This window comes from Manis javanica, chromosome 12 (assembly GCF_040802235.1).
Source record: "Manis javanica isolate MJ-LG chromosome 12, MJ_LKY, whole genome shotgun sequence".
Lineage (NCBI taxonomy): Eukaryota > Metazoa > Chordata > Mammalia > Pholidota > Manidae > Manis > Manis javanica.
The window spans coordinates 43,521,152-43,548,234 of NC_133167.1; positions in this window are offsets into that span (position 1 = coordinate 43,521,152).

Here is a 27,083-nt window from a genome sequence, read left to right on the forward strand (position 1 = left end):
TGTGTTTAATGTAATTGATATTTCCCTATGCTGTTGTCTAAAATACACAGATGTCTAGCATCCCTAACATAAATTCCCTTAACAGTAAAACAAAGAGACATCCAAAGGGTATAAATTGAAACTATTCAGAATCCTCAGTCTCCTTATATCTTCAGTATGTTTGCTCTCCCAGGAAGTAGAGACATAAATGTGACCACTGGTGAAAGCACATATATAGTAGTCAAGTAATTTGCCTCAGTGAAGATATCTGTTTCAGTTTAATAGTGGATTCTTATTTAGACAAGTGTGACAGTGCATAGAATGTACAAATAATAATTAAACACAAATAAATTTGCACTAATATTTGAAATTCTTGCTTGGGAATAATCTATGAACTAGCCCTTTCTCAATGAGATCACTATACCTGTCAAAGGAAAGCACTGAAGTTTTGGAATCCATGATTATTTATAAGCACTTTCAGCTCTTCCCTAAATCAAGTCAGTTTCCATGGAAACAGGAATTATCTGTTGAAGTCTGACCTTTTCTTTGCTTGGTTTAGTTTTGACAGCTATATGAGCACTGTTTTAGAAAGCACATGTAACCCAGAAGCATTCAAAAGATACACAAAGTAGGAAAGAATTGAAAAAACTAAGCTTTAAAGAGGAAGTTAAGGTTATGTAATTTTTTAATGTAACTTTTCATTTTCTCAAGAGCATGTAAATTTTATTTTAAGACAGTGTTGCCTTGTAATGTTTAAAAGTAAGAGCTGGAATAAGGTAGAGAACTATTTTTACTGTAATTATTACAGGTAAATAGTGTTACACAAGTAAATATTAGAAGATAAAGGCTTGCATAAGAAAACATCTCTCAACATATAATGGATACACACTAAAAGTGTATAAGCAAATATACACAGTGTATCTCACACATATATTACCAAAATAATGAAATTATTATAAAGCTAGAAAGTGCATATCATTACTCTATTTTTCAGTTGCAAAAAGATCAAACAAGCTAAATGATTTCACAATGTCACATATTAAGCATTTAAATGTAGGGTTTACATCCTGGGGATTCTAAAGCACAAGTTCTTTTAATTTCAACCTTTAAAATTATGAATGAATGAAGTAATATCAAGTGGTATAAAAAATTTTAATATTTAGAATAATCTTCTAAACTCAGCTAATTATTATATTTGATAAATTATGGCTATATTTCTATCTACTTTTGTATCTGGAAAGTTTATTTTTAAAATAAAATGTTTTTATTAATGTTCATATTTGTGAAATCAAGTTATTTACAGGAAGATATTGAATTCCATATACTAGTTTTAACTTCCAAAGTAAATAAAAGGATATAACAGCCATTTGAATATGAAGGAAAATGTTTCATGAGAAGAAAAAGTAGCTATCTTTCTGATATGACCACCTCAAACATAAGGACAATGAACCAAAATAAAATTAATTGTGAATCAAAGGTAAGATAAATGAATTTCCAACATTGTTTGACAAAATAACTTAAAGAACCTTGAAGGACATGCAATGTAATTTCATTTATTTTGAATAAATATTTTTTAAAGTCATTAATTTTATAAAACATGAAATATTAAATATAACTTCTTTATTTTAATAATTTTAAATTATCTTTTCATGTTTATGATAAAATTTAGAAACCATATTGACAAATTCCCTATCTTTTCCAAGTCTGTTTTATGTTTTTATATTTTCTGATTTTATAACTTAAATGAATATATTTATGTATCATTTTTCACAAAGCTGAGAAACATATAAAAGAAAATAAAGCTATAGGTTTAATTTCTGCAGTTATAGAACATACTTTGCTTTTTTCTCTGAAATGAATAAATTTATGTTTTTAAAGTTTTCTTCTATTTTCTTCCTCTTAAATTTGACAACTTAGTCCTTAAAGAAAGTAGATTCTAGTGCTACAGGTTTGAAAAATGTCATCACAGTAAAAGTACAAGCTAATGGGTTATTTTAGTGAGGCCTTGGTTAAAATACATAATGACAAGTCTAAGCTAAATGGGAAAATAATTTGTAGTTAAACTGAGATAAATTTATCGAGCCTATTTTGATTCAGAAAAATGTAGAGTAGGCTATAGGAAATAACTTTATCAAAATATTTTAACAAGAAAGAATGGAAAAAAAATCCATTACAGTTCTCAGCATTTAGAGATTATACTTCATACTCGTAAAACTGCTCTAGAAAGGAACCAAGACTCCCAGGAGAAATTCCTGATTCCAGGAGTGAGGCATGGCTAGTATACAAATAAAGGCAGTTCTTCAACAAGAGAAAGTGATGACAATAATATAAATCCACATGAAAAATAAAAATCCTAGTAGATGAAATTATAAAGGTAATTATAAGGGCTATATAATACATGTTTCTTACTTTCTTTTCTTAACTAATTTAAAGAGTAATTGCATACATATATGTATATAATTGGATTGGTTAGTTACATATCTATATCTATATATAACATATATAGATATATGTTTGATAATAACAGAGTAGGTAGGTAGGAGTAAAGTTGTATTGGATTAAGAAATGACATAATGGTATCTTTAATAAAAGGAAGAAATGAAAGAAATAATAAATGGTAAATAAACTATACAAATATATGCTTGCTCTCCTTTCTTCTCTCAGCTTCTTTAAAAGACATACAGTTGTAGAAAGTAATAATTTTAACAGTGCATATTTGAGTTCATAACATATACATTGACCTAGTTTCTATAACAATAACAGCATAGAAAGGAAGGTGAATGGAATTATATAGAGATAAGTTTTGGTATTTCACTGGAATTATGTTAGTATAAATCTGCAGTATATTTTGATGTTAAGATCAAGTCGCTAGGAGAATCATTAAGATGATCATGGAAAAAATATAAATAAAATTATTAAAGAAATTAAAATTTCATACTGAAAATATCTACTAAATTAAACAGAAATTGGGTAAAGAGTAATGGAGGATCAAGAAAGATGTGAGACATATAGACACAAAAAGCAACATGCAGAGATTAGATTTGTGAAGGAAAAACAAGATCCAATTATATATTGTATTAAGCAGACAAACTTTAAATTCAAATACACAAATAGGCTGAAAGTAAATGAATGAAAAAAAAGAGATTATGCAAAAAGCACCATAAGAGAGCTACAGTGGCTGAACAGACACCAGGAAAACAGAATTTAAACAGGAAATGTTACCGATACCTACTTGATATTTCATAACAAAAACCTCAGTCCATCAAGAACAAACACTCATGGCTCTACCAAGAAAGTCCCAAAATACACAAAGCAAAAACTGACAGAATCAAAGAGTGAATAGTCATTTCAACAATAATAACTGGAAACTTCCATACCTTGCTTTTGATATTGTATAAACAACTAGGCAAAAGATCAACAAGGATACAGAAATTCTGAACTCTAAACACCAACTAGACCAACAGTCATCTATAGTAAGTTCAACACAGTAACAGCAGAGCATCTTCTTAAGTGCTTATGGGACATTCTCCTGGATAGATACAAGCCTCAATAAATTTAAATTGATTGAAATCATACAAAATATGTTCTCCAACCACAATGGTATGAAATTAGAAATCAAAAACAAAAAGAAGTTTGGGAAGTTTGCATACATAAGGAAATTAAAAAACACATTCCTACATGGTTAGTATGTTAAGAAAACAATCACAGGGAAATTAGAAAATAATTGGAAATGAATGAAAATGCAAACAATACACAAAAACCTATGGAATAGAGAGCTAAAGCTCTGCTCAGAGGGAAATTTATAACTGTAAATGCTGTACTAAAAAAATCAAATCAATAAACAACCTTTGAATCTTGATACTGGAAAAAAGAAGAGCAAATTAAATTCAAAGAAAGTGGAATAAAGGGAATGATAAAGATTAGAATGGGAATACCTAAAATAGAGAATAGAAATACAATTCTATTTAATTGTTGACCAAACCAAAAGTTGATCTTTAAAAAGATCAGCAAAATGAGAAAAATTTTAGCTGTAAAATAGATAATATAATTAGTGACCCCAATTACCAATACTTAACAAACTTGCAAATAATAGAAAAGAAGAGAACATTTCCCAACTTATTCTATGAGGCCAGTATTACTGTGATACCAAACTTAGGCAAATAAATCACAAGAAAAGAAAATTACAGACCAATATACTTCTTGAATGTGTGTGTGTGTGTGTGTGTGTGTGTGTGTGTGTATCCTCAATAAAATACTATAAAATTGAATCCAGCAAAATATATAAAGGATTTTACACCATAACTAATTTGGAGTTAGTCAGGCAATGCAGTCTTGTCTTAACATATGAAAATTGATCAATGTAATGTATCACATTAGTAGAATAAAAGACAATCTACATGTGATCATCTTAATAAGAACAGAAAAAGTATTCTACAAAACCAATGGTCTCTCCTGCGAAAACACTTTACACATAGAAATAGAAGTGAACTTTCTCAATCTGTGATAGGACCTCTATTTAGAAAACATATAACATCATTCTTAATGGCAAAAGACAATGTTTTATCCCCAAGATCAGGAAAAAACAAAAATGCTCTCTCTTTCCACTTCCATTTGTTCTGGAAATTCCATCTACGACAATGGGCAAGAAAAGAAATGAAATACATCCTTTTGGAAAAGAAGTAAAACTGCCTCTATTTATAAAATATATGGTCTTATCTATAGAAAATATTAAAAAACCTATTTTTAAAACTACTTAAAAAATAAGTGAGTTCAAGAAAGTACACGGACACAATAGCCAAGAAATGGAAGTAACAAGTGTCCCCCAGTAGATGAATGGATAAAGAAGATGTGGTACATATACACAATGGAATATTATTCAGCCATAAGAAAAAAACAAACTCTACCATTTGCAACAACATGGATGGAGCTAGAGGGTATTATGCTCAGTGAAATAAGCCAGTGGAAGAAAGACAAGTATCAAATGATTTCACTCATCTGTGGAGTATAAGAACAAAACAAAAACTGAAGGAACAAAACAGCAGCAGACTCACAGAACCCAAGAATGGACTAATAGTTACCAAAGGGAAGGGGACTGGGGAGGATGGGTGGGAAGGGAGGGATAAGGAGGAAAAAGAGGCATTACCATTAGCACAGGTAATGTAGTGGGTTGGGACATGGAAAAGGCAGTATATACAGAGAAGACAAGTAATGATTCTATAGCATCTTACTATGTTGATAGACAGTGGCTATAATGGGGTATGTGGGGGAGACTTGAAAATAGGGGGAGTCTAGTAACCATAATGTTGTTCAAGTAACTGTACATTAACGATACCAAAAGAAAAAAGGAAAAAAAGAAATACACATAAAAAAAGCAATTCTAGCTTTGTTACAAGAAACTTAATTTGCTCTTCACAAAAGAAAATTGTACCTAAAGAATATAAAACAAAGGAAATAATTTAAAAATTTAGAAAATAGACAACAGCAAAAACTGAAAAAGACAAATGCAGTTCTTAGAAAAGATTGGTAAAATTAAAATATGCCCACCATCATGGATGAGACAATGAAAAATACAAAACTTACATCCTGACCCAAGGAGGACAACACCAAGACACACAATAATTAAAATGGCTAAGATCAAGGAAAAGACAGAGTTTTAAAGGCAGCTAGAGAGAGGAAAAAGGTCACCTACAAAGGAAAACCCATCAGGCCATTATCAGACTTCTCAACAGAAACCTTACAGGCCAGAAGAGAATGGCATGATATATTTAATGCAATGAAATAGAAGAGCCTTGAACCAAGAATACTGTATCCAGCACGATTATCATTTAAATATGAAGGAGGGATTAAACAATTCCCAGACAAGCAAAAGTGGAGGAAATTTGCCTCCCACAAACAACCTCTAGAGAGTATTTCAGAGGGCCTGCTCTAGATTGGAAGCATTCCTAAGGCTAAACAGATGTCACCAGATAAAATAAAATCACAGCAAAGAAAGCAGACCAACATAACTAAAGGCAAAACATAAAATCAACTACCCACAAAACCAGTTAAAGGAAACACAAAAGAGCACAGAATAAAACACCCAACATATAAAGAATGGAGGAGGAGGAATAACAAGGGAGAGAAATAAAGAATCACCAGACAATACTATAATAGCTCAATAAGCGAGTTAAGTTAGACAATAAGATAATAAAGAAGCTAATCTTGAACCTTTGGTAACCACGAATCTAAAGCCTGCAATGGCAATAAGTACATATCTTTCAATAATCACCCTAAATGTAAATGGACTGAATGCACCAATCAAAAGACACAGAGTAATAGAATGGATAAAAAAGCAAGACCTATCTCTATGCTGCTTACAAGAGACTCACCTCAAACCCAAAGACAGAAAGTAAGTAAGGACACAGAGGCAATGAACAACACACTAGAAAAGATGGACCTAGTAGACATCTATAGAACTCTACATCCAAAAGCAACAGGATATACATTCTTCTCAAGTTCACATGGAACATTCTCCAGAATAGACCACACACTAGGCCACAAAAAGAGCCTCAGTAAACTCCAAAAGATTGAAATTCTACCAACCAGCTTTTCAGACCACAAAGGAATAAAACTAGAAATAAATTGTACAAAGAAAACAAAAAGGCTCAACAAACACATGGAGGCTTAACAACATGCTCCTGAATAATCAATGGATCAATGACCAAATTAAAATAGAGATCAAGCAATATATGGAAACAAATAACAACAACACAAAGCCCCAACTTCTGTGGGACGCAGCAAAAGCAGTCTTAAGACAAAAGTATATAGCAATCCAGGCATATTTAAAGAAGGAAGAACAATCCTAAATGAATAGTCTAATGTCACAATTATCGAAATTGGAAAAAGAAAAACAAATGAGGCCTAAAGTCAGCAGAAGGAGGGACATAATAAAGATCAGAGAAGAAATAAATAAAATTGAGAAGAATAAAACAATAGAAAAAATCAATGAAACCAAGAGCTGGTACTTTGAGAAAATAAACAAAATAGATAAGCCTCTAGCCAGACTTATTAAAAGAAAAAGAGAATCAAAAAACATCAACAGAATCAGAAACGAGAAAGGAAAAATCATGACGGACCCCAGAGAAATACAAAGAAGTATTAGAGAGTACTATGAAAACCTATATGCTAACAAGCTGAAAAACCTAGAAGAAATGGACAACTTCCTAGAAAAATACAACCTTCCAAGCCTGACCAAGGAAGAAACACTAAATCTAAACAAACCAATCACCAGCAAAGAAATTGAAGTGGAAATAAAAAAACTACCCAGGAACAAAACCCCTGGGCCAGATGGATTTACCTCGGAATTTTATGAAACATAGAGAGAAAACATAATACCCATTCTCCTTAAAGTTTATCAAAAAATAGAAGAGGAGGGAATACTCCCAAATTCATTCTATAAAGCGAACATCACCCTAATACCAAAACCAGGCAAAGACCCCACCAAAAAAGAAAATTACAGACCAATATCCCTGATGAACATAGATACAAAAATACTCAACAAAATATTAGCAAACTGAATTCAAATATACGTCAAAAGGATCATACACCATGACCAAGTGGGATTCATCCCACGGATGCAAGGATGGTACAACATTCAAAAATCCATCAACATCATCCACCACATAAACAGAAAGAAAGACAAAAACCACATGATCATCTCCATAGATGCTGAAAAAGCATTTGACAAAATTCAACATCCATTCGTGATAAAAACTCTCAGCAAAATGGGTATACAGGGCAGGTAATTCAACATAATAAAGGCCATATATGATAAACCCACAGCCAACATTATACTGAACAGCGAGAAGCTGAAAGCTTTTCCTCTGAGATCGGGAACAAGACAGAGATGCCCACTCTCCCCACTGTTATTTAATATAGTACTGGAGGTCCTAGCCATGGCAATCAGACAAAACAAAGAAATAAAAGGAATCCGGATCAGTAAAGAAGAAGTTAAACTGTCACTATCTGCAGATGACATGATATTGTACATAAAAAACCCTAAAGACTCCACTCCAAAACTACAAGAACTGATATCGGAATACAGAAAAGTTGTAAGATACAAAATTTACACACAGAACTCTGTGGCTTTCCTATACACTAACATGAAATAAGGGAAAGAGAAATCAGGAAGACAATTCCATTCACAATAGCATCAAAAAGAATAAAATACCTGGGAATTAACCCTACCAAGGAAGTGAAAGACCTATACCCTGAAAACTATAAGACACTCTTAAGAGAAATTAAAGAGGACACTAGCAAATGGAAACTCATCCCATGCTCTTGGTTAGGAAGAATTAATATCCTCAAAATGGCCATCCTGCCCAAGGCAATATACAGATTTGATGCAATCCCTATCAAATTACCAACAACATTCTTCAACGAACAGGAACAAATAGTTCAACAATTCATATGGAAACACCAAAGACTCTGAATAGCCAAAGCAATCCTGAGAAAGAAGAATAAAGTGGGGGGGATCTCATTCCCCAACTTCAAGCTCTACTACAAAGCCATAGTAATCAAGACAATTTGGTATTGGGACAAGAACAGAGCCACAGACCAGTGGAAAAGATTAGAGACTCCAGACATTAACCCAAATATATATGGTCAATTAATATTAAATAAAGGAGCTATGGACATACAATGGGAAAATGACAGTCTCTTCAACAGATGGTTCTGGCAAAACTGTACAGCTACATGTAAGAGAATGAAACTGGATCACTGTCTAACCCCATACACAAAAGTAAATTTGCAATGGATCAAAGACCTGAATATAAGTCATGAAACCATAAAAGTCTTAGAGAATAACATAGGCATAAATCTCTTGGATGTGAACATTAGTGACTTCTTCATGAACATATCTCCCTGGGCAAGAGAAATGAAAGCAAAAATTAACAAGTGGGACTATATCAAGCTGAAAAGCTTCTGTACAGCAAAGGACACCATCAATAGAACAAAAAGATGCCCTACACAGTATGGGAGAATATATTCATAAATGACAGATCTGATAAAGGCTTGACATCCAAAATACATAAAGAGCTCATGCCCCTCAACAAACAAAAAGCAAACAATCCAATTAAAAAATGGGCAGAGGAGCTGAGCAGACAGTTCTCCAAAGAAGAAATTCAGATGGCCAACGGACACATGAAAAGATGCTCCACATCGCTAGTCATCAGAGAAATGCAAATTAAAACCACAATGAGATATCCTCTCACACCAGTAAGGATCACCACCATCCAAAAGACAAACAAAAACAAATGTCGGAGAGGTTGCGGAGAAAGGGGAACCCTCCTACACTGCTGCTGGGAATGTGAATTAGTTCAACTATTGTGGAAAGCAGTATGGAGGTTCCTCAAAAAGCTCAAAATAGACATACCATTTGACCCAGGAATTCCACTTCTAGGAATTTACCCTAAGAATGCAGCACTCCAGTTTGAAAAAGACAGATGCACCCCTATGTTTATTGCTGCACTATTTGTAATAGCCAAGATATGGAAGCAACCTAAATGTCCATCAGTAGATGAATGGATAAAGAAGATGTGGTACATATACACAATGGAATATTATTCAGCCATAAGAAGAAAACAGATCCTACCATTTGCAACAACATGGATAGAGCTAGAGAGCATTATGCTCAGTGAAATAAACCAGGTGGAGAAAGACAAGTATCAAATGATTTCGCTCATCTGTGGAGTATAAGAACAAAGAGAAACCGAAGGAACAAAACAGCAGCAGAATCACAGAACCCAAGAATGGACTAACAGTTACGAAAGGGAAAGGGACTGGGGAGAATGGATGGGAAGGGAGGGATAAGTGTGGGGAAAAAGGAAGGGAGCAGTACAATTAGCATGTATAATGTTGGTAGGGGGCACAGGGAGGGCTGTGCAACACAGTGAAGACAATTAGTGATTCTACAGCATCTTACTATGCTGATGGTCAGTGACTGTAATGGGGTCAGGTGGGTGACTTGGTGAACAGGGGAGCCTAGTAAACATAATATTCTTCATGTAATTATAGATTAATGATAAAAAAGTTACATCCTGCTCAGAAATTAAAAGGAAGCTATCATCACAGATACCTGAATATTAAAAAGGTAGTAGGAGGATATTATGAACACCTTTATTCCAATAAATCTTATAATTTTAATGGTCAGGTTATTGGAATAAGCAAATTTTCCATATGGACTCTGGAATAAAGAGAAATAATGATCAATTTTGACCCCTCCATATTGTACCATTCCATGAGGAGAGCAACTGGCCACATGGTAGAAGATGGATAACACTGAATGAATCCCTTATCACTGAAAGGGCAACAACTCACTCTGCACAGGATATATTCTGTCTGTGAGCCTCCCTTTCTAATCAGCAGTGCTTCAGCCAGCACCATCATCCAGGGGTTCACAGAGATACAAACTACCAGTATGGGATCCCACATACTATCACCTTGGGCCAAGGGATCTACCCTAAGGGCAAGAGATGTGATGGTGGGCATGTAATTATGATATTCACTGGCCCTAATACACACCAAATCACCCAGAACCTGCTGGCCTAATAATAATGAACAATCTCTTGAAACTGCTGCTGAGTATCAGCTTGACTTGACACCCTGAGAGGATGGTTCACTATCATTCTGTGTATAGTACATACTTTAAACCAATATTCATTCTGTAGTTCTGTTTCTCAATATGTAGAGTGCATTGTACAGAAAACAAGGGTTGGAAATGGGGGTGACCCTGCTCTCTAATACTCTTGGTAAAGTAGTTGGAGAATATGTTTCCTTTCCCTGTACTGTTAGGCTCTATGCTCCTTGAGGATTTCATTGATGGTACATTTCCACCAGGGGATTCAGCAATAGCCCCACTAAGTTTAAAGCTATCATGGCTTCCTCTTTACCTTGGGCTCTTTGTAACTGTTAATTTGCAAGCAAAGAAAATAATTAACAAACAAAACAAAAAGGTTCATTGACTCTTATCATCATGAGCAGTAGGTCTGCTATTACGTAATGGGGACAAGAAGAAAAACACCGACTGTTTAAGTGACAAACCAGGATGTCACTTTTTATTACATTTAAAATTTGATCTTTAAATAAGCAGGGACAACAACAATGGATAGATACAGACATGATAATTGGGGGGATTCAGCACCTTAGGAATGACTGGTTTTCTCTACCAGAAAAGACACCCAAACCAACATAAATTTTCCTTGAAAGATTGGGAATCTAGAATTTGTGGTAGAGACAGGAGTATCAGTACACCCTGGTTTAAGAACAGGGGTATTATATATTCCTAACATTCATCTTGAAACTTTTCCCAGATATCATGTCTTAAGAATCCTGGAGAAACTGTGCCCAGATGGAATAAACTAATGTGAGAAATATGACTTACACTTTGGAAGCAGTACCTATAGCAAATACTATTGGTGTCCAACCCCCTAGCCCTTTGCTGCCACAGCAGCCATCTCCTAGCTGCAATGAATAGGCATCAGACAGGCTTTCCTGTTCTCTGGAAAACTGTTTGTGCCAAGGAAGACTTAGAAATATATGCCTTTATCTGTAAGTGGCTTACAGACACTAACTGATAAGGGGTATGAAGAACTGTGCCTCTTGTTTTGAGGTAAGATAACTATGATTCAGAGCTTCACATCCGATCAATCTAAGAGTGGATATCATCTAAAATATATCTGATAGGCATCTTGTCCCAGTTCTAGCCAGCTTCCCTCCCTTACAGATTCCTCCTAAGGACATTTCTTCAATAAATTACATGTACCAAAACTCCTTGTCAGGTTCTATTTCTAGAGTATCTGGACTAGAATACCCATTATTAAAAAAGATTGGGTCCCTCAGGTTTAAACAAATTACAACATTTTGTGCAGTAAAGAAACAGTTTAAACAAGTGGAAATAAAATGATGCAAAAAGATACACCAGATAAATACGAACCAAAAAAAAAAAAAGGATGTTTCTGTAACAACATTAAACCCAAATGAAAAGCCAATAGACATGAACAGATAAATGGTGTTATATCTACACAATGCTCACTGACAATAAAATAGTTGTCAAATAGAACTGTCTATGAATAAAGAATCAGGATAAGAATAGCTGATTCCACATTTTTTTGGTAAATGATCTTAGCACTAATTCTTTTCTTTTACAGACTATTTACTCCACTTTCCACTATGCAAATTTGGGAATTTTCATACATCTCTAAGCACATACTAAAAGCATATAGTAGAATCTAGCCATATTTTGTGATTCATGAGTATGTTAAGATAATCATTTCATTCCAGAATATAATGTGAGATTTAGACAACACTTTTTCTTACTAATTGTTTCAGTTTAGGCTAATTATCTAATTCTTTGAGACTTACTTTAATAATATTTATAATGGAAAAGAAATTCAAATTGCAAGGTATTCAAAACATGTGTAATCTCTTAGAGGTATGTATTAATTTCTCAATAAATGATACATACTCATCATACTCATTCTCTGTTGCTCTTCAGCAACAAGAAGGTGGGGGGACAAGCAGGACCAGCCTGTTGTCCCCGGGGCTGAGCAAGAGGGCAAGTGTCGGACACCCTCCCCTGAGATCCGGGGAAAAACAAAACCACACCAAGCCGGGAGATGCGTCAGCCTCAAGGGCACAGCAAAACTCAGCTTTATTCCATCAGAGGCTTAGTTATATAGGGGAAGATAAGGAAGTAACAGAAACCAATGGGAATTGATTATCTCATCTGTCACTAGGGTCTTTAGGCGGGTTTCGGGTTAGGTGGGGAGGCGGAGTTAGGGCCAAGAGCGCGCGCGCGCGCGCGCGGGAAGTTAGTTAGGCCAGGAATGCAGAAGTAAGGAGGGAGGATGGAAACCTCCAGTCTGCGGCCGTCACAGGCCTAAAAGAGGCAAAAGGTCCCAACAATTCTCCTCTTCCTATTCTCGTTCAGAGTAAAAATAATCTTCATATTACATAATTTTTATTCTAAAATTTTAATATTCTGGAGTGATTTTTTAAGAGAGCAATAAAAAAGAAGCAACTGAATTTTATTTCAAAAAGAATTTCAGCATTTGAAATTATCTTAAATATTATTGTTACCACTCTAGAAGCTGATTGACATATGAAAGGACAGAATCACACATATGAATGAAATAGGACAACTCTGGATTACACAAAACAGAAGATATAGCAAAGATAATATGTACATTTTATTGTAATATTTTCAGGAAGAAAATAAATTATTTTCACATGTCAACAAGAACACAAAGGGGTATCTCTGGTCAAAACCTATTATAATCCTGATATCTCCAAACTCTTCAGAGAATGATTGAGAGGGAATATAACTTCATATTCTAAATGAGATGGAATTAAGTAAACTAATGGAATAGAATTCCTCATGTGGTAAAAAATGCATGATTCCATTTTGGAAAAATCCTCTTAGGAAACAATGTTTCCCACTGCCAATGCCCCCTGTCAAAAATAGCAAGAACAACAAATACCAGCCCTCCAGGTAATTCTAATAATCAACAGTACCAGAATTTTGATCAAGCACTTAATTCATACCATAAGGAATAACTTAAGCCCCCCAAATACCAAACTTCTGTGTTGGAAATAACTAATGGCTACTACCCATAGTTCGTGTGTATGTGTGTGTGTGTGTGTGTGTGTGTGTGTGTGTCTTAGGATAAACTTTATAAATTTTTTGAAATTTTAAGCAAACTAGAACTGTTAAAAAATACAAAAAATACTCACATACTCATGTTTGGAAGTAAATGAAAATGCTACTTAACTCATACCACCATTTCTTCAAGTGCTTTGATATAATATTTACAGGTTTTATTTTTACCATACATGTTTTATATTATAAATGTTCTTACAGCAACACTGCTGTATTTGCCTCCATTCTGGAAATAATTTACTGTTATTGTTAACTTTAAATCCGGAAGAAAGGAAAAATAGGTATTTACACCATGGTGGTATAGAAAGCAGAATGGGTTTTAATAATAAAAATCTGAGCTTCAATTGTGGTTTTATGACTTATAAGCTCATTGATCTTAGGGAAATTTAATTAAGCTTTTTAAAAATCCTAGTTTTCCCATGTGTATAATGTATATAATTAAATGTGTAGCATTACTGAGTAAAGAAAAAATGTAAAGCATCTATCAGTAGTTTGCAAATAGTTGACACTCAGCAACTATTGGTCCTTTTCTTCCTCTTTGACTCTATAATCAAAATATGACACCTTATTGGAAAGAGACAGAATTATTGATATATTTGTTATGCTATATTTAGAAAGTAAATTCTTTAGAAATATGTGAGATGGTGTAGTAGAAGAAGAAAATCCACCCCCCAATTTTCTTAGTCAAACCCCTCTTCTAAGAAACTTGTATATATAATTGCCTTTTTCAAATATCCAATTAGCTCTTTCTAAGACATTTCCTACTTAATACAACTAAGCTGAACTGTTGATTTCTCCCCTCTCCCATGTCACTTAATAAAAACTTTTTTCTACAGACTTTTCCAATTTAGTAAATGGCCCCAACATCCACCCAGTCATACAAGTCAGTCCTGGGACATTTTAACATTTCCTTTCCTTCCCCCCACATCTAATCTATTCAATAAAAGTAATTTCATTCTACTTCACAAAAGTATGTGTCATCCATTTCTGTTCTTCATTTCTGGCACAGATCACCATCATTTTTCATCTGGAGTACTGCACTAATCTCCTGACTGGTCTCCTCGCTAATTATCTTGTCACTTCCCATTTCATTTTCCATGCAGCAACTAAGGTGATCATTTTTTTAAAAAAAAATTGCTGTATTTTTTTTTTGCTTAAAACTGTCCAGTGGCTTCCTTTTCCACTTAAAAATTATATCTATGCTTCTATCCCTGACCTACCAGGCATCCCATGTTCCAGCCGCACCCTGGCTCTCCAAACTCTTCTCATAATAGGCCTTTTCCTTACTGATTGTTTCACCCACAAGGGTCTCTCAGTCAGCTGATAACTCTGAAGAGTTAACTGATGGAACTTCATTGCTATCTTATTTTAAGAAATTGCCATGGCCTCTAAAACCTTCAGCAATCACCACCCTGATCAGTCAGCAGCAGTCAAAGACAAAACCCTCCACCAGCAAAAGGATTATGACTCCCTGAAAGCTTAGATGATGGTTACCATTTTTTAGCAATAAAGTATTTTTAAATTAAGGTATGTATATTCTTTTTGCAGACATAATACTATTGCACACTTAAAAGACTACAAGATAATGTAACACAACTTTTATAAGCCTTGGAAAACCAAAAAATTAATTTGATTGGCTTTATTGTAATGATCTGAAACCAAAACCACAGTCTCTGAGCCTGTACAGTTAGTGGTGAAATAAAAGGGATAGGTCTGGGGTTAAGTGAGAAACACTGAAGCTGGTTCTTTAGGAGAGAAGAAATAGTGTACTGTACAGGAAATTGTGTAAATGATCACTCACTGTTGGGCAGTATAAAAGAATAAAAGTAGCCCATAAATTGATTCTGGATGAAACTAACACATCTTCAGAAATACCACTGGGAATTAAGGTATGATGACATTGACAGTTTTCAGAAGGAACGTGTTCAGTTTTGTTCACCAAAATCATTGGCCAGTAAAAGCTTATTTAGAAAGGATTCAGAACTTCAAAACTAATACCATTATGCATCAAGTGCAGTACTGGATAGCCAGAACTTACAAACTATTTAACTGTTTGCAAAAACCATGTTATGGTTTTCCCTGAAAATTATATTTGGTGCCTAGAATCCTGGAAAAGATATTGGAAGAGAAATGTCCTCCAGAGCTCTACCAAACTCTGACTCTGAGCAAAGGAGACATTTTGAGAGTACATGGCTATATCACCATTACTGGGGCGTACCAACATCACATGCCTCTGATAGCATGCGCTGAGAATGACACACCACACCAATGGCACTACTACCAAACATGTAACGTGAATCTAATCATAAGACCAATCCCGACTGAGTAAAAATCTACTAAATGCCTGTCTTCCACTCTTCAAAGCTGTTAGTTCAAGAAAATTAAGATTATCTGAGAAATGGTTTCATATTAAAGAAGAATAAACAAATATGAAAACTAAATAAATTGTGCACTGCTGGATTGGTTCTTGAATCAAGAAAAAAGAGTTATAAAGGATGTCACTGAGATAACTGATGACATTTAAATATGGAATGTGGACTATACTACAGAAATGTATCAATGCTAAAATTTCCTGATTTTGATCATTGTACTGTGGTTATGTAGGAGAATTTCTTCATTTGTCCATAAAACAATCATAATGAAGTATTTAGTGGCAAAGAAGCACAGAATCCCCAACCTTTCTCAAATGTTCAGGAAAAATTATATTTTTCTGTATATAAGCAAAGTCAAAATATTATGAATTTAGTAAGTGATATTTGCAATTTCTCTGCATTATTCTTGCACCTCTCTGTTGAAATTAGAGTAAAAATTTTATTATAAAAGAAATTAACTTAAGAGATGGTGGTGTGAGAGGAGAGACAGAGGCTTCCCCCTAAACCTGGATACAATTAGAAAATTTAATTGGTGAAACTAATCCTGAGAGAGCAACAGGAAAGAGGATGGCATTAGACTGACTACACCTGGAGAAAAGAGCAGATCTCACCAAACGCAGTAACGTACCAGAGTTGTGGCTCCATGGGACCTGAGTCCCTCCCACACCCCAGCTCACCGGTGGGAGAAAGAGAAATAGAGCAGGGAGGGAGTAGAAAGCTTGGGACTTCTGAGTACCTAGCTCCAGAGATCTGCTCTGGGAGCACAAACCTACATTTCATGGTGCTTTCATGAGACTCGCATGACTACCAGGTTGGATAGTTAATACAGGCAGAGTTCCTAGGGAGACTGGAATTCTGGCCGCTTGTGGAAAGCAGGGATCCATATCTGGCTGCTCTGGGACAAAAACATATCTGTGTGACCGGCCCACTGGCTCAGGCAGTGGAGACAGGCACAGCAGCCAGGAGGCTGGGAACAGCTCTTTCCTACCCCCAGGCACCAGTACTGCTCCCCTGTGACCCCCGACATTGCTTCAGGGACACAGCAGCTCAAGCACAGAGCTTCTGGACACTAGAGTGTGCCACATACAAACATGAAATGCCAAAGGAACCTTGTCTAGAGTAAAATTACTAATACAACACCCAAGAAAGATTTAAATGATATGGACCTTGCGACTCTTCCTGAAAGGAGTTCAAAATAAAAATCATCAACATTCTAATGGAGGTACGGAAAGATATCCAAAAACTCAGGAATGAATTCAGGTCGGAGATGCAATTGTTGAAGAACATGATGGAGGATATTAAAAGCAGGTTGGATACGGTGGAGGAGACAATAAATGAAATAGAAACTAGAGAAGAGGAATACAAAGAAGCTGAGGCACAGAGAGAAAAAAAGGATCTCTAAAAATGAAAGAATATTGAGAGAACTGTGTGACCAATCCAAGTGGAACAATATTTGCATTATAGGGATACCAGAAGAAGAAGAGAGAGAGAAAGGGATAGATAGTGTCTTGAGGAGGTAGTTGCTATAAACTTCCCCAATCTGGGAAGGACATAGTCTCTTAGGTCATGGAGATCCACAGATCTCCCAACACAAGGGACCCAGAGAAGACAACACCAAGACACATAGTAATTAAAATGGGAAAGATCAAGGATAAGGACAGACTGTTAAAAGCAGCCAGAGGCAGAAATAAGATCACATACAAAGGAAAGCCCATCAGGCTAACATCAGATTTCTCAGCAGAAACCTTACAGGCCAGAAGGGAGTGGCATGATGTATTTAACACTGTGAAGCAGAAGGGCCTGGAACCAAGATTACTTTATCTGGCAAGATTATCATTTAAATATGAAGGAGGGATTAAACAATTTCCAGATAAGCAAAAGCTGAGAGAGTTCACCTCCCACAAACCATCTCTGCCCTCTATTCTGGAGGGACTGCTATAGATGGAAGTGTTCCTAGGGTTGGATAGCTGTCACCAGAGGTAGTAAAACCATGGTAGGGAAGGTGGAGCAGCTGATTGTGAGACAAATGCAAAATTAATTGAGTATCCCCAAAGTCAATCAAGAGATAGACAAAAAGTACAGAATTTGATACCTAATATATAAAGAATGAAGGAGGAAGAAAAATGAGGAGAAATAGAAAAGAACCTTTAGATTGTCTTTGTAACAGCATACTAAGTGAGATAAGTTAGACTCTTAGATAGTAAGGAAAGTAACCTGGAACCTTTGGTAACCATGAATATAAAGCCTGAAATGGCAATAAGTACATACCTACCGATAATCACCCTAAATGTAAATGGACTGAATGCACGAATCAAAAGACACAGAGTAATAGAATGGATAAAAAAGCAAGACCCATCCATATGCTGATTACAAGAGACTCACCTCAAACCCAAAGACATGCACAGACTAAAAGTCAAGGGATGGAAAAAGATATTTCATGCAAACAATAGGGAGAAAAAAGCATGTCTTGTAATACTAGTAACAGACAAAATAGATTTCAATACAAAGAAAGTAACAAGAGATAAAGAAGGACATTATATTATGATTTCCCTATGGCCCAATTGACATGACAGATCACAGGAGTATTAATAGATAATAAATGGTAATTATACAACAATAGGTTTTCTACTAGGAAACAAAAATGAATCAGTATCTTACACTATGCATAAAAATAGATTCTGGGTCAATTAAAGCCTTAAATGTGAAAAACAAACCCTTTAAAACTTTAAAGAACGTTAGATTGTAGAAGAAAATCATTATTTCAGCATGATACAAAATGCACAAACCATAAAGAATAAATATTTCTTCTCTTTACTAAGAGACATCATGAAGATAGTAAAAAGACAAGTCACACAAACTGAGAAAGAATATTTAATATGTATGACCAAAATGGTTCAGCATCTTTTAAATGAACAAGAAAAAGACTAATAGTGCAATAGAAAATGAACAAAAATACACAGTATATTATGATAATTAAAATGGAGATCCAGCAATATATGGAAATACATGACAACAACACAAAGCCCCAACTTCTGTGGCATGCAGCGAAAGCAGTCTTAAGCGGAAAGTATACAGTAATCCAGGCATATTTAAAGAAGGAAGAACAAATGAGGCCTAAAGTCACCAGAAAGATGGAAATAATAAAGATCAGAGAAGAAATAAATAAAATTGAGAAGAATAAAACAATAGAAAAAATCAATGAAACCAAGAGCTGGTTCTTTGAGAAAATAAAGAAAATAGATAAGCCTCTAGCCAGACTTATTGAGAGGAAAAGACAGTCAACACACATCAAAAGAATCAGAAACAAGAAAGGAAAAATCACGACGGACCCAACAGAAATACAAAGAATTATTGGAGACTACTATAAAAACCTATATGCCAGCAAGCTGGAAAACCTAGAAGAAATGGACAAATACCTAGAAAACTACAACCTTCCAAGCCTGACAAAGGAAGAAACACAAAATCTAATCAAAACAATTACCAGCAAAGAAATTGAAGCAGTAATCAAAAAATTAACCAAGAACAAAACCCCCGGGCCAGATAGATTTACCTCAGAATTTTATCAGACATACAGAGAAGATACAATACTCATTCTCCATAAAGTTTTCCAAAAAATAGAAGAGGAGGGAATACTCTCAAACTCATTCTATGAAGTCAACATCACCCTAATACCAAAACCAGGCAAAGACCCCACCAAAAAAGAAAATTACAGACCAATATCCCTGATGAACATAGATGCAAAAATACTTGATAAAATATTAGCAAACTGAATTCAAAACTACATCAAAAGGATCATACACCACGACCAAGTGGGATTCATCCCAGGGATGCAAGGATGTTACAACATCCGAAAACCCATCAACATCATCCACCATATAAGCAAAAAGAAAGACAAAAACCACATGATCATCTCCATAGATGCTGCATTTGACAAAATTCAACATCCATTCATGATAAAAACTCTCAGCAAAATGGGTATAGAGGGCAAGTACCTCAACATAATAAAGGCCATATACGATAAGCCCACAGCCAACATCATACTGAACAGTGAGAAGCTGAAAGCTTTTCCTCTGAGATTGGGAAGAAGAGAGAGATGCCCACTCTCCCCACTGTTATTTAACATAGTACTGGAGGTCCTAGCCACAGCAATTAGACAAAACAAAGAAATACAAGGAATCCAGATTGGTAAAGAAGAACTTAAACTGTCACTATCTGCAGATGACATGATATTGTACATAAAAAGCCCTAAAGACTCCACTCCAAAACTACTAGAACTGATATCAGAATACAGCAAAGTTGTAGGACACAAAATTAACACACAGAACTCTGTGGCTTTCCTATACACTAAAAATGAACTAATAGAAAGAGAAATCAGGAAAACAATTCCATTCACAATAGTATCAAAAAGAATAACAGACCTAGGAATAAACCTAATCAAAGAAGTAAAAGATCTATACCCTGAAAACTACAAGACACTCTTAAGAGAAATTAAAGAGGATACTATAAAATGGAAACTCATCCCATGCTCTTGGCTAGGAAGAATTAATATAATCAAAATGGCCATCCTGCCCAAAGCAATATACAGATTTGATGCAATCCCTATCAAATTACCAGCAGCATTCTTCAATTAACTGCAACAAATAGTTCAACAATTCATATGGAAACACCAAAGACTCTGAATAGCCAAAGCAATCCTGAGAAAGAAGAATAAAGTAGGGGTGATCTCCACTTCAAGCTTCAAGCTCTACTACAAAGCCATAGTAATCAAGACAATTTGGTAATGGCACAAGAACAGAGCCACAGATCAGTGGAACAGATTAGAGACTCCAGACATTAACCCAAACATATATGGTCAATTAATATTCGCTAAAGGAGCCATGGACATACAATGGGGAAATGACAGTCTCTTCAACAGATGGTGCTGGCAAAACTGGACAGCTAGATATAAGAGAATGAAACTGGATCACTGCCTAACCCCATACACAAAAGTAAATTTGAAATGGATTAAAGACCAGAATGTAAATCATGAAACCATAAAACTCTTAGAAAAAAACATAGGCAAAAATCTCTTGGACATAAACATTAGCGACTTCTTCGAAAATATCTCCCCAGGCAAGGAAAACAAAAGCAAAAATGACCAAGTGGGACTATATCAAGCTGAAAAGCTTGTGTACAGCAAAGGGTACCATCAATAGAACAAAAAGGTTCTACCCTACAGTATGGGAGAATATATTTGTAAATGACAGATCCAATAAAGGCTTGACATCCAAAATACATAAAGAGCTCAAGCACCTCAACAAACAAAAAGCAAATAATCCAATTAAAAAATGGGCAGAGGAGCTGAACAGACAGTTCTCCAAAGAAGAAATTGAGATGGCCAACAGACACATGAAAAGATGCTCCACATCGCTTGTCATCAGAGAAATGCAAATTAAAACCACAATGAAATATCACCTCACACCAGTAAGGATGGCTACCATCCAAAAGACAAACAACAACAAATGTTGGCAAGGTTGTGGAGAAAGGGGAACCCTCCTACACTGCTGGTGGGAATGTAAATTAGTTCAACCATTGTGAAAAGCAGTATGTAGGTTTCTCAAAATGCTCAAAATAGACTTACCATTTGATCCAGGAATTCCACTTCTAGGAATTTACCCTAAGAATGCAGCAGCCCAGTTCGAAAAAGACAGATGCACCCCTATGTTTATCTCGGCACTATTTACAATAGCCAAGAAATGGAAACAACCTAAGTGTCCATCAGTGGATGAATGGATGAAGAAGATGTGGTACATATACACAATGGAATATTATTCAGCCATAAGAAGAAAACAGATCCTACCATTTGCAGCAACATGGATGGAGCTAGAGGGTATTATGCTCAGTGAAATAAGCCAAGCGGGGAAAGACAAATACCAAATGATTTCACTCATCTGTGGAGTATAAGAACAAAGGAATAACTGAAGGAACAAAACAGCAGCAGAATCACAGAACCCAAGAATGGACTAACAGTTACCAGAAGTGAAAGAGACTGGGGAGAATGGGAGGGTAGGAAGGGATATGGGTGGGGAAGAAGAAAGCGGGTATTATGATTAGCATTTATAATGTGGGGGGTGGAGTAAAGGGGAGGGTTGTGCAACACAGAGAAGATAAGTAGTGATTCTACAACATCTTACTATGCTGATGGATAGTGACTCTAATGGGGTTTGTGGGGTGGACTTGGGGTAGGGGAGAGCCTAGTAAACATAATGTTCTTCATGTAATTGTAGATTAATGATAACAAAATTTTTTAAAAAATAAAAATAAATAAAAATAAAAGAAATTAACTTAAGTATTGAATAGTTTAATGATCTTCAGAACAATATGGTGCTATCAATTTTCAATAATTAAGCTTTTTTTTTCAAAAAAGATTTCTTCATGAAAGAGGGGACAAATATCTGGTATTTATTAAAACAGCTTAATTTTTGTTAACAATGAAACCTCAATCAGAAGCTTGTGTATTTTGTCAGTTTTACAATTATTTGCTTTTACTTCCTTTCTATACTAAAATAGTATGTAAATGTTGACATGAAGCAAGGATTTTAATTCATTGTCTTGTTCATATTTACCTCTCACACTTCCTCTGTACATGACTTTATCTGCCATAATTTTATCAATAATGAAAATATATAGATTTTAATAAACAATTGAATTAAATTTCTAGAAGTTTTGGCTTAGGTTAGGTTTTGTTTCCAACCCCATATTCTTGGCCTTTATAACCCCAGAATTCCCGTTGATACAGGTATCTGTTATTAATCAAATATTTTATCTGTTCACATTGCTATTTTATAAAATAGATGAAAACCTTTCCTATTAAAATGTCAGAAAATTTGGTTAGAACCAAATCTGCTCATCAAGACAAAGAAATCTGAATAATGTTGACGTGTCTAATCAGCTTTACAAAGAGTAATTAGCCAATAAATATAAAGATTGATTAAGCTCTTGGTCAAATTCATATCTGAAAAAGTAATATCTGTATAAGCACGTGTGATTATATTGCAAAACACATATTTAGTTATAAATAATCTTTATGGCAATTTAAAAGGAAAATGGCATTATGTAGGATCTAATGACTATGCTAAGAAAATCAGGCTTCATGATGCTCATTTTAAAGTGTATACAAACATTGAAACATTATGTTATACCCCTGCAACTAATATAATGTTATATGTCAATTCTGCCTCAATTTAAAAAAAGAAAAAGGAACATCAGGCTTCAGGGTCTGTTCTGACTGTACATGTTTATGTGTATTTGTAAGATTTGGCCCACCAATGTTGTGTATCGACTTTCAAGAAATGTTGTTCATAATAAATTTTCTAAGACAAAATTTTTTTTATATATTTCATCATTTAAATGACTGAATAAATTATGTACTTTTCTTTCATGTTCCTTATTACCTTTGGAGTATATCTGTTAGGCTTCTAAATACTATGTTTTGCTAATATGCTGAGCAGAAATTTAAAAAGTAATCAACTAAATCTGCAAGAAAGCTCCCATATTTATGGACTACTTTCATATGTAAAAAGATAATTTTTGTTCATGTATGTCTCACAAAATATGATTTTCTCTTTTTGAAGCAGAGTAAAAGTTTTATATAAATTTACTTAAAGAGAGAAAAAGTGCAGCAGGCAACCTCAGTGAGGAAAGGTGCCCCGACAGGTTGGAGAGAGTTTGAGATTAAAAGGTTACACACTTAGAAAGTCTGGGCGACCTCAGAGAAAGGAGCGTCCTGAAAGTTTGGGGGTTCCCCCTTTTCAGGATTCCTCAGGAATGTGACTAAAGCCTGGAGGTGCAGACCTGTTAAGTGGTCTTTTTTACAATTAATAAGCCTACATTAATATAAGGGTAGTAGGTATGGGGTAGTACATAAACTAAGATGCAGTCTCAAGATATTTCATCAGATATCAAACCATTTGTAAAATTCTGTAACTGTAGGTATACTTGCCGAGAGATATCAGGATGAACAAAAATATAATCTAAATTAAGTCTCATTTAAAAACATTAATGAAAACTTTCCTCACATCGAGGTTTGCTATGGAAAACACATTTTAGCAATAGTTACTCCAGGGCCAAATATGATAACTCCTATGACTCCTTAATTAAAAAGTTGATACAGGTTCCCTTTCCATTACCTCACCAACAGAAATACACTGTATCTTTCCTAAAGGACCATTTAAATTTCCAAAATTAAAATTAGAAAAATATCAAACATCTGAGTGAAATTTTTGTATAAATTCTGACTGCCTTTATTTCATATTTATGATAATATTAGTTTATTAATTTAATTGTGTGCATTAGCCTATATTTAAAAATTTAGTTTGGACTTATAGTAAGAGAACATGTTCCCTATCTTTTTTATTTCTTTAAAGATTAAAAAAAATTCTAAGTGTTTTGTAGTTTTAAGTTTCATGAGTCTTGAGGAGAAAATTGGTTCGGGCATCATCTGATGTATGGATATTCTGAGAATAACCATATCTCACGCCCGACAATCAGAGTCAATCGAGGAGTTACAGTGATAAATTTCCAGCTCTTGCTCCTATCTGCTCATGGAGGACAGCCACACTACTGCAAAATCCGAAGCTGCCATGTCATCCTCTCCTTTCTGGCTACCTCACTGAGTTTATATGTAGTCAGTCAGTTAAAGACACATCATTTTTGTCATCATATTGGTGTCTGCCACAGCAATAAAAAGGTGCACTGCAAAGCCTCCTACTGTTATTTTCTGTTGCATTACCCATGCCATGAATCTCAGGCTGTGATTATCTTGTTTGTGTTCCTTTCCTGTTGATTGTCTCTTCCACTATAATACAAGATCAATGATATATTTTCTCTCTAGCTCATGGGTATATCCCTGTATCTTAGTATAGTAATAGGTGTTCAATAAATAGGTTTATAATAATAATAATAATAGCAGTAGTAAAGTTATCTAATGGTTCTCCATTGCCTAAAAATAAACTGCAAATTCTTTAATATCAAATAAGCTTCTTACAGGTTGACCTTTTGGCCCCTCTCAGGTTATAGCCCTTCCTTGAAAAGGTCATTAAACTAAACACAGTTTCCAAGTCACCCCTGCACTTCTGTACCTTCAGATCCTTGACCAGGGTTAGCTCCACTGGGAATATTCTTCCTAACTCCACTTCAGAAGCTGTTTTATGTATCTTTCAAAGTTCAAAGCAAAAGTCTCCTATTTTTTTGAAGACTCAAGACAGAGATATATCACTCTTCACATTGTGACCTCTTGATATATTTTATTTATCTTTTTATGGCCAATTAGCATATATATATATATATATATGTATATTCTTCTCTCTTCACTACAGTGTGAGTTCTTTGAGCCCAGAGACCATGTGTTCTCACCTGACTGTATGCAGGACCTAACCTAGCACCTAATATATAACATATATGTTAAGTGAAAACTTAAATTTCAATAAGCAGTTTAATTTTTCCCCTAGAATAGATACCACTTATTGATACTGTTAAAATTTCTCCAAGTTCCCAAAATCATAGAACATAATGAAAGGGAATATTCAATTTATTTTAATTCTTAGTAACACAGGTAACTTTTATGGTGGGTTTTCATATTTGTGAGTATCATGCTTGTAAAGGTGGCAATGGCCAAGGACAATAATCGTTTATTTATCACATACCATCTGGGATATTTTGCATTTCAAACACTACAACAGTGTTTGAGTTGCAGGTAAAGGTTAAAACCACTTGAGAAATCATTTAGGTAACCATACTAACAGAACTGAGCTGAAAGAAAGCAGGCTATTTAAAATGCTCGTTCATAATTCCGTAGATGAATAACACAGGTTTTTGATGTAGTATTTCAGTTTCTTTGGGTTTTTCATTAAGGTCAAAGTTGCTAAGAAAGTAGATCTTAAATGTTCTCACCACACACATGCACACACACACACACACACACACACACACACACACAAAGTAATCATGTGAGGTGTTAGAGGCATTAACTAATCCTTTAATGGTAATCACTTCATAATGTGTAAGTGTATCAAATCATCATTTGTATACCTTAAACATACACAATCTTACATGTTAATATCTCAATAAAGCTGGGAAAAAATATATGATATGTAAGATATCTTGATAATTATATTTAAGAAGTTGAGGAGAGCCATGTATTTTGGGGTATGTGTGGGGAACATTGAAACTTCCGGGTCCTACCTATTTTTTTTCACTGGAGAAAAAAAATTGAGCTAAATTAGCAGAGTTCTTTTCATGAATATTTTTAGTTCTTTGAAAAAATTTCCTTTACATTCTCAGTAGGCCTATCAAGTAGACGACATTCATCAGGAAGTCCTTATTGACAACTTTTTTCTTAGCGACTGACAAAGTTCTCCTGTAGTATACTAGTTAATTTAGAAACTGTTTCGGGAATACATCACTTCATCTCCACAGTAAAAGGTACTGAAATGTCTGACTGCTTTATAAATGTCAGGTTCACTCCAAATCACCTCTTTGGCTGACATAAAATATTCTGGATAAAAAAAAAAACAATATATGAAAATCTAAATGGATTTCCAGATAATAATAAAAAATATATATGTATCTATGTACCCCCATTAAAAATAAACTCTCCTGTTTTACTGATTACTAATAGGACAATTGATTATTAAACTGCCTATTGTGAGTTGAATTGTTTCCTACCAAAAAGATATATTGAAGGTATATGACCAGGTACCTATGGCTATGACCTCATTTGGAAATAGCATTTTTATAAATGTAAGCAAGTAAGATGAAGTCATACTGAATTAGGGTGGGCCCTAAATTCAGTGACTGTTATCCTTACAAAGAAAGATATTCAGTGACACAGAAACATTAGATAATGCCATGTGACAATGAAGGGAGAGATTATAGAGATGCATACACAAACTGAGGAACAGTAAAAATTGCTGGCAACCACCTAAACTGGAAGAGCCAAGGAATATTCTTCCCATGAGCTCCAGAGGAAGCATGACCCTGCCAACACATTCATCTCA